The following is a 10,672-nucleotide window of genomic DNA, read 5'->3' on the forward strand; positions in this document are numbered from 1 at the left end:
GAAGCAGCTCAAGTGATGGCCTTACTTCGTCCTTCTTCCTTTTGTCTCCGCATAAGAAAACATGAAAGCCCAGTCAGAAAAACAATATTTTTCTTGACTGTTTAGATCCACCAAGTTTTCATGGCCTGTGCCCGTGGTCTAGGCCCTTGTTTCTTATACCAACTTATTTTTTAAGTTTTGATATTTTTAGGGACACGAAATTGACACTAGAACAGAATAGACTCAATTTCACAGTTGCATGGTGGTGTGCTCATATTTTTGTCTCCATTTCTTTGTTAGAAGTAACTGGAAGCTAATTCCTAAATTCCATTATGCATGAATAATATAATTGTAAACATAACTTGATAATTGATTCATTGGTGTAATAATAAAACTGATTCGTCAATTGCCCACTAAGTTACAGGCACTGCTTGAGTTACTAGAGCTGCAGTGGCAAAAATGTTCTTTTTTTATTCTCATGAAGAAGAAAAGAGGAAGCAGTTAAAAATACAGCTATTGTCATTGCATTTAGTAATATGCTTGTAAAACGGTGATAGAGGGACCTTGGCGGGCCAAGGGGGGTCCCAAGGCAGTAGAGCTCACAGCCAGTGAGGGACAGACATGCCATGCAGACAGAGCTTATGTGGGAGTTTTGAGATAAAGGGAATGGGGTAAGGGAAGAGAGGGAGGAAAACAGATGCAGAGAAAAAGATGAAGAGGAAGGCAAAGACCGGACTGCCTCTTCAAAAGAACAGTGGGAAAAAGAGTGGAAATGGGTGGAATTTGTCTCTCAAAGGGACCTTTTGCACCTGCATACAGAGTACCTTGGGCTGGCCAGGGTCCTGCGTGGGTGCATCCTGCCAGGTGTCAGGGGCCAGCAGAATGCCTGAATCTTAACAAATATGTCCAAGAAGGAAAAAGTTATAAGCGTTGCAGAGCGGTGTAAGCGTGGGTGTATTTGACAGGGTTAGACCAAAAAGGAAAGAGAAAAGTCATGCTTGACTGCCCCTGAAAGATGTGAAGGTAAAGGAACACACACATTTTGGGGTGGGGTGCACCAGCCAGAAGCATAGCATGTGTGTAGCTACTGTGTAGATATCTGCAGGTACAGTGTGGTACTCAGTTCTTGTCAGCTTGGCATATCTGGAAAGAAAGACCTTCAGTTAGTGAATTGCCTCCATCATATAGACCTGTGGGTGTGTCTGCAGCTGTATTTTCTTGGTTATTGATTGATGTAGAAGAGCCAACCTCACTTTGGACCTTATGAAGGTGGGCCTGGACTATGAGAAAGGTAGCTGAATATTATCTTAACAGCTAGGAAGCAGCCTTCCTCAGTAGTCCTTGTTTCAGTTCCTGTTTTAAGTTCATGTCTTAGTTTCCGTGAATTGTAGACTCTAACCTCTAAGTCAAATGACATCCTTTCCCCCTCAGCTTGTTTATCACACCAACAGAAAGCAACAGGAGGACATGTTTGTTCAGGTATCCTGAAGTGATGCCCTATTGACCCTCTTGCACCTGTTTTTATTTTGTCTCACTGCAACCTTAAATTAGAACACAGTTCTGGGGGGACTGGAGAGGTGGCATAGCAGTTAAGAGCCCTGGCTGCTCCTGTAGAAGGCTGGGGCTTAATTCTCAGCACCCATGTTGTGTTCACGACTGCCAGTAACTCCAGGAGATCTGCCCTCTTCTGGCCTCCACGGGCACCAGACACACACATGGCGCACAGACATGCATGAAGGAAACACTCCTACAACCAAATAATAATACATATTTTTAAGCACTTCTGCGTACAAATAATAATTGATCCCTTTTAATCACTGTTTCCGACAGAGGACTCATGAAGTGGGTGATCTCTCTGCTCATAACAACAGAAGTAATTCCCAGGCACAATTACGATCTCCAGTCTGAAACTGAACTAGATTTAAAATAACATTTTTACTGATGCCAGGATTTCTTACCTAGAGAGCTCAAGCTCTTTTGCAAGGTCAGAGGGGGCTGTCCACATGGTTGGTTCAAAACTTCTGTGCCCAAATCAAGACCAAGTGGTAAATGTTCAGGAAAAGATGATGCAGAGGAACATGAATGTGACTATGGGGCCAGGATATCTACTCTAATGTCCATGGGGTTACTTACTGTGGAGGACGGAGCCCAGGGTGGAAATTGAAGTCAATAGACTACAGGTGGGTCAGGTCTCAGGGTACAGATCTGAAGATGCTACTTCAGACTTTGGCCTCCTAGGTCATAATGAATACAGAATGATATATGTGTTTTATCTAACAGTTTATAAATGTCATTTTATAACTTGAAGGGTAATCACACAGGCAAAGCAAACCAAAGAACTTTAATCACCAGTGCTTACCCAGGCCAGCAGGGAGTGGAGAGAGGAAAGCACATTGGCCACTGTGACTTTTCCTGACAATCATCTTGGTGCTTCTCATTCCAAAACAGAACATTGCTCTTCATTCAGATAGGAGCAAAAGACACATAGCAATAGACACAAACAACCCCCGACCTAGGTGTGTGTAGATCTGGAAGGACAGTTACAAAGAGACTTGCAATGGTTCTCATCAGGCTGTTGGATCATGAGTGCTTCCTTTTCCTTTTTCTGGAGATTTTCTATTTGTTTAGATATAGCTATGTATTGCCTTTTAAGGTAAAGGTAATGAAAGATTAAAAAAAATAGTTTACAAAAAAACCACTCCAGGCCACAAGTGCCTGCCCTAGTTAACAAAAGTATTTGCTAATTTATTTCCTCCTTAATTATTTTCACTGTCAGTAAAAATAACACTAATAAATTTTTCTGAAATGAAAATATTACAACGCAAATTAAATAACAAACAAAATGTACCCAGCTGAAAGTGGTAGCTAGAACAGAAGCAAGGACTGAAGGGTTCACTCAGCTCTATGGGCAAATGGTCCCTTGTCAGGCTGTAGCTTCCACCTCACGAGATGGCTGTGGCAATGTGAATCGCATGAAGGTATTTAAGAAAGTGTTGTGTTGTGTGCAGTACCGGGCTACATGCATGGGGTTGAGTCTCACGCTCTTGTCTTTTAACCCTGTGCAGATAGTTGATCTCTCTGTGTCCTAGTTTCTTCATTTATAAATTGGAGATAGTTGTACAACTACTTGATAGAGTACTTAAACAGAACAAACATATTGCATGTTTAGAGTATTGACACATACTGGGGATCAAAAAAGTATCTAGATATCACAAATTAATGTCTATAAAGTATAGATTACAATGCAGCATTATTGTTGAGCTATCCAAAAGAATTTAAGAAGTCAATTTCCCACTATGGGTCAAATACTCAATAACAGTAGATCTGTTATTTGATATTTTTAATTTTAATTTTTGAGCAATTTTTTAAATTATTGAGCAACTACTGTAGATAAGTGACTTATTTTAATTTCCTTCCTTCTTTTTATTTATTTATTTATTTATTTATTTATTTATTTATTTATTTAATTTCCTTCCTTCTTATGTAGCCACTTCTATAATTCAACATAGTGAACCATGTTTCCACTCAGGGATGTTTGGACATGCCACACCTTCAGCCAAAATGTCTAGTGTTAATTACCCTTATCAAAATCAAACCAAAGTCAGTTTAGTCCACTCACACCATAAGGATTTTGTTTACCCATCACACTCACCAATTCAGCCTAATGGTGTGAATGTTCCAAAGACGCAGTCTTCCTGCATTTTCCGTGAGGCCTTCAGGGTGGCCCTGATGGAAAATACAGTCACCTTCCAGAGGTGTTCATTATTCCATCTTTCTTCACCCTTTACCTACCTGTAAGAGTGAAAAGAAAAACTGAAAGGTAAACTATTTGTCAGAGAGTTTTGGGATCACTGTGCTATGTTCCCAGGACCATGAGTGCTTTCTTTTCCATTTCCTAGAGTTTTTCTATGATGGAAGTCACCGCTTATACCACCATTGAAGTCTGAGAGCTTTCAGAAAATCACCCCCAGAGCAAAACAGTCCTTCTTGAGATGGAAGAAGACCCAGAAATACTGTTTCATGCTTGACTTGACAAGTTAAAAGTGAGGAAGAGATTAATTGGTAGAGTGATGGACTTGATCCCCACAGAGGCTGTTGTTCCCTTCCCTCACCTTGGATAGAGGGAAGTAGAGCTCTAGCATTCCAGGCAGACAGGTGGCATCAGAATGTGATTTGGACAGGCAGGGAGTTTGTGCATCATAGGGGGCGCTGAGGGAGTATATAGGCGGATGGAAGGGGACATTGGAAAAGGGATGGCGGTCAGAATGTTTCCCAACTCTCAGGAGAATTGAGAGAATATGTCAAAACCAGAAAGTGCTAAGGCAGAACGGATAATAACTGCTTGGCTCAGAGGGGAATTGTCCCATCCACCAATGTTCTTCTCACCCCTCTGCAGGAGCCAAAGACAGTTACCATGGTGAAGAAGATGGGATAAAAAAATAGTACAAAGAAATGAAGAATTAACCTCTCTCTTCTTCCCTGCTGGACAGAGACAAAGACTTTCAGCTGAATGAGAAATCAGTAGGATTTAGTAAGAAATTCTAAAATAATGTCTGAAAATGATACTGTTAGCATATGAACAAAAGAAGCTGGGGTTTGTATGAACAGATTTAGCATTTATCCTGGCTAGATTTTTGTCAACTTGATACAAGCTAGAGTTGTCTGGGAAGAAGAACCTTAAACGAAAAAAAAAAAAAAAAGGGGCCTCTATTAGCTTGCCTATAGGCAAGTCTGTAGGGCATTTTCTTAATTAATGATGGATGGGGCAGAGACCAACTTCCTGTATGTGGTGCTACCCCTAGACCCAAGGTCCTGGATGGTATAAGAAAACAGGATGACAAGTCGTGGAGAGCAAGTCAGTGAGCAGCATTTCTCTATGACTTCTACTTCAGTTCTTGCCTCCAAGATTCCTGTTTTGAGATCCTGCCCTGACTTCCTTTAGTGACATGCTGAAACGTGAGAGTTATTAGATGAAATAAATCCTTTCTCTCCAGTTGCTTCTGGTCATGGTGTTTTATCACAGCTTCACAAATGCGAAGACAGTGTCTTTAAGCCAAAATATCTACACCACTTTGTAGATGAAACTGCAAACCAGAGAGGCTAAGTAACTGGTCCAAGTCAGACAACCAAAGTCTATAGAGCTTGGTTTGACTTTAGCTGTCCACCACAGGGAGTGCAAATAGAATGACAAAGCCACACTGCTGAGGTCTGTTCTCTTACACTACCAAAAGGTAGGTCTTATACCAGGAAACCACATAAACAACAAATTCCAGTCACTCCAGTGTTTTTTGCATTTCTCAATGCATTCAACAGCCACCTCTATTTACCCTAATCATCAATAGTGACACATAATCCTTCAATTATAAGCATTGAATACATTTTGGAAAAACAGTCAGTCATAAAGGAATATTTTAATAAATGTAAGACTGATGCACTATGGGAATGTGTCTACCAACGAAAATTTATTATCCACAGAACCGCTGATCTGTTCACGTCTGCATGTGTGGTGGTCAGCGCAAGGAGACAGCGTCATCTATGTCCAAGTCCCTGGCTTTCCTGCCTGCTTGTTCTCCTAAGAGAATTTCTGGTTAGCTTTTTCTAACCCATTTCTGTGCTCCTTTTATATCTCTCCTCTGCCCTTTCTCCAGCAAATGTGTATTTTGTAGTGGGTGAGATGATACACCAAAGAGAAGGCAAGATAACAAGAATGGCTTGGAAATGACTTACCTGGACTTCACCAAATCATAGTCAAGATGTATTTCCAGCAATAAAGAAGCATCACTCCTGAAAAAAAAAAATCAGTTAACACAATAGATCCCCTAGAGCCATGGTTCTCAATCTTCCTGGTGTTGCAACCCTTCAAGATAGTTCCTTGTTGTGGTGACCCCCAACCATAAAATTATTTTTGTTGTTACTTCATAACTGTAATTTTGCTACTGCTGTGAATCATAATGTAAATATCTGTGTTTTCTGATGCTTTAGGTGATCCCTGTGAAAGGGTCCTTTGACCCCCAAAGGAGTCGTGACCCACAGATTGAGAACCACCACTTCAGCTCAAGCATACACACATTGTAAGTGGCCTAGGGGCTTTATACTTGGACTTTTATTGATTTGACCGACAGCTATAGCCATGACGATGCTAGGTAAATGGCAGCCACTGGAGAAGGAGCACACTTCTGCCTGATTGAAACATTATGCCTCTCATCATTAAAGTGGGAAATTAGCATGTTTAGTCCATTAAAATGCTCAAATTCTCTGAAGAGTAGTAACATAAGTGGGGACGATTGGAAATTCTGTATTCACACATGCATCTCAAATTAATGTAAACTCATATTACCATATTTGCCTTTTACAATTTTTTGATGACAAGCTTTTAAATAATTGCAATATCTTAGAGATCAATAGAACCAATTTTCATACAAGCAATGTTTTAGCATTTATTTTCTTGGAAAGGTCTAACTCTACTTATAAAAGCACATACTCTTCAAATCCAGCAGGGGGAGATTTCAACACTGGGAACTTGAAGATGGAAAGTTTAAGATTTTATTCAGCCGTGTTTCAGGTGGCAGTCTCTCTAACTAAGCCTAGGTTTTAAGTTATGTCTTTTCAAACAATTCTTGATGCACTGAGCTCTGGACTGCGTGGCGAGGGGAACTGATGACATATTACTGGGTCTTGCTGGAGATTGCATGTGGTGGCCGTGTGTCTCAGGGAGAAGCGGTATTTGGCTGTAGGTGAGATGAGGGTTTGTGTCTCCAGAGCATGGATCAGAGAAAAGAGTAATTTGAGGTTATTTCTACTATAAACAATGTCAACAATTTCTGCTTTTCAGTGACTCATAAAACTTTGATCTTTCTTGGGAAGGTTTAAGACTTAGAATACCACTGAAATACTTTGTAAAGATGATAGAGGAAGAAACAAAATATATACGTGGGATGTTTTCATGGCAAACTGTTTTATTTGTGAAGGAATAGCATCTTTGCAGAAATCCTCAGATAACTGACACCACCATGGTTCAATTTCCTTATGTATTAAATGCTTTATAAAATACAAATAATCTCTAAAAGGGTAAGGAAAAAAAAGATTTGAAGTTCAAGGGCATTTTCAAGATTCAGCTAACTCCTGTTACCTTTCAGACCTTTACCTAATAGAGAGCAAAGCTCTGCCGTCTCATGGATTTCCCACCCTAGAATGTAGAAACCAGATGAAAAGGTCACAGGTGCAGATTCCTGCCTAACCACTTCCCGGCCTGCCCCACGAGAGGTGATTTTTCTTTAAATACAAATGACACAGTTCTTTCTAGCGATAAATCAAAACTTTGTTCTCACGAGTCTCACACACATATCTCTGCTCCAGTGTGGTACAGAATACAAACTAAGCACACCCTCTAGGATACACTGCTTCCCTTTCTCTTTTTCTTGCGTTACCCATGTATACAGCAGATTGATTCCTTGCTTCTGGGAGATGTGCCACTAACTTCCTGACCACCCCTCCACCCCGTGTGGGAACTCAGTGTACAGAGACAATATAGTTTGTAAAGAAATAGTCAAGCAGGATGAACGCGTATCTTTGGAACATGACAAAGCCGGGGCAAAGGAGAATGTTATGGGTCCCAGCAATAACAGAGCGATGTGTATTGCTCCCTTCTATAATTCTGAAACACAGTAGAGAATAATAACTCTACCATGGGTTCTCAGTTTCATTGATGAGCTCTGTATTTGGAACAGACTGTGGAACCAGCAGGAGGATGGACCGTGAAAGCTGGCACAGGATGTGCTTGGACTGACGGCGTAGACAAGTGGCCAACATCCAGAAGAGCCTCCAGATGAATTGGCACTGAGTAGGAAGCACTGCTTTAGATTCAAGTGACCTGGGAGACAAAGGGAGCATAAGGAATGTCAAAAAGAAATTTCTCGCTAATTATAAAGAAATCGATGTCTTGCATACAAGCATTGGTTCTTTCAAATCACCCCTTCTTTCTTTTACCACACATGCTCCTCCAGAATCCGATGCAGAAACGGAAGCTCCCTAACTCCCCTTGCTCCTTCTGACTGCACTTGGAGTTTAAGACATCAGGTACTTCTTTCTGTGCTCTTAGCCAGTTTATATTCATTCTATTTTCTGCCTAAAATCTCAGCCAGTGACCAATTTGCTGCCCGCTTTCTCCATTTGAGATGGGAAGTGCTGAGTGGGCACCTAAGAGATTCCATAATGGCACAAGGTCATTTCTACCACCATCACTGCAGCTCATCTCAGAGCAGACCCAGGCCCTGCTAAGCAGCCCCAGATCCACCCCTTACAGCCCCCGCGGGCTCTTCCCTGGGCTGATAGGTTCCATTTCATACCGCACCACTTTTCAGGTACACTGCTTCATTCAGACATTTGTTTCATCTCACAGTAGTTGAAACCCTTATCTAGTTTTAGAAAAAGTAAGGTCGTCTGTGAAGCAGAAGCCCCCTCCATTTGATTTTTTGTACTCCAGAAGCTTGTCAGTGTCCAACCTCCTTTCCCTTCTCTCTCCTTGAAGAAAAGGCGTTCCTTCCTCAGGCACCCCCACCTCTCTAGACACGCTCACTCAGCTATGGATTTCTGAGAACTACAGCTTTCTTAGATGGACTTCAAAGACAAGTGTTCCTCCTTTTCTTCATCCTTAGGAGCAGCAGGGTTCCAAAGCTATCTTTCTTAATCCCATAATAATTTTATATACCATTCATTGTATTTGTGTATCATCATATGTGTTCTCACAAACATACACGAATCACTACCATTTCATTTTAATAGCTGAAAAACTGGAGCATAGAAGTATTTTCCTTTTGAATTATTTGTCTAAGATCTTACAGCTAATACGTGACCAACTTCAATTTAGCTGTCTATGTTTGTGTTAGATATACACGGAGCACAAATATGTGTGTTTGATTTTATGTGTGTGTGTGAAAACATGTATGCATATGTTTGTGCTTGTGTGTGTTTCAGTGTAGCTGTATGTGTGTGTCAGTGCATATGAGTGTGCCAATGCACATATGTGTATGTGTGCCAGTGCACGTGTGTGTGTTGCAATCTTTCACTAACCAGGAGCCTACCAAGTAGGCTAGGCTGGCTAGCTTGTGAGTCCTAAGGTTCCACCTGTCTCCATCTCTAGAGTGCTGGGATTTAAGCATGCGCCTCCATGGCTAGCCTTACTATGTAGGCTCTGGGGACTGAATTCAGGTCTTTGTGCCTCCGCTGCAAGCAATTTTACCAACTCCATTATCTCCCCAGCCCTTAATCAATGGTCAGTAACCTAATGCCTTTTCTCATTGCTGTAGAAAATAAATTAATAAAGACTGACAAAAAATTACCTTAAGAAAGGAAAGGTCTATTTTAGGTTAGAATATGGAGATGTAATTCCTCCTGGCAGGAAAGGCAAGGTTCTGAAGATGAAGCTTCTGGTCACTGTGTGTAAACAGTTACGGAGCAGACAGATGGATGATAGTGCTCCAATCACTTTCTCTTTTCATTCAGTCCCGGACCTAAGCCTAAGGGACCATGGTACCCACATTTAGACGTGAGGGGAGGGTCTTCCCTTTTCAGTTACACTTGGCTGGAGTCTCCCTCACCGACATCCCCAGAGGTTTGTGTTGGTGTGTGTAAACTTCATCAAGTTGTCTATGAAGATTAGCCATTGCAGTCCATAGACACTTGCTCTCTCAGTTTTTCATCATAGAATTCGCCTTACTGAAGCCATCCAGTTCATTTGGTTGCTGCTTTCCCTTAACTAGGCCTAATGGTCTCTAAAACTCATGCTGAAATCTGGTGTTCTTTGTGACATTTTAGGAGGTACTGACCAAAAAGAGGAGAATGCTGTTTAAAAGGACCGTGTTTTTCTAGAGGGAGTGAGCTTGTTTGTAGAGTAAACAAGAGTTTTGTAAGGCAAGGCTGCCTACACTTTTCTCTTGCAAGTGCTGCTTGTCCGTCCATTTCCTGCCAGGAGTAAGTAGCTGGAGTCCTTGGCCAGTACCATGCTCTTGGACTTCTGAACCTTTACACCATGAGCTAACATAAACTCTTTTCCTCATAAATTATCCTGCCTTAGGAATTTTTGTTATTGCAACTGAAACTGAAATAACAAAGCTGAGAATGTAGAGCTGCTCCTGTAACCCTACAATTTGGAAGCCTCAAATCAAACAAAAGGGTTCATGTTTGAGGCCATTCCATCATTTCAAAAATACCTGGAGAGAGGATCAGGGAGCGGAAGATAGGCAAAGACAGAGACACAGAGATAAACAGAGACAGAGATAAAGGCACAGAGACAGACAGACAAAGACAGAGAGATGCAGAGAGGGACACACACATAGAGAATTGACAGCTGCTAAATATCATAAACATATTTTAGATTTTATATTCTCTGTGTTTAATTAGAGCCTTTGACCATGTTGGTATTTCCCCCCTCCACCCCATTTCTCTTCTCAAGCATCACTTTGGTTGATGGTACCAGCATCATGCCCCCATTTTATACACTATCCAGAAGAATCTCACACATTTTTACAGTCCAGTATCACACTCACGAATCTGGCCTACCTACTGAGGTCTCATCTTAGTGCCTGCTGCCTCAAAGGCGCACCTAGATTGCTCCAATGGATCCAAACACAACATTTGCAAAACTTTATCTGATTCTAATAACGTGTTCATTTAAGCTGCGTGTGTTTGTCATCTA

The sequence above is a fragment of the Myodes glareolus genome, chromosome 11, assembly GCF_982192425.1.
Source record: "Myodes glareolus chromosome 11, mMyoGla1.1, whole genome shotgun sequence".
Classification (NCBI taxonomy): domain Eukaryota; kingdom Metazoa; phylum Chordata; class Mammalia; order Rodentia; family Cricetidae; genus Myodes; species Myodes glareolus.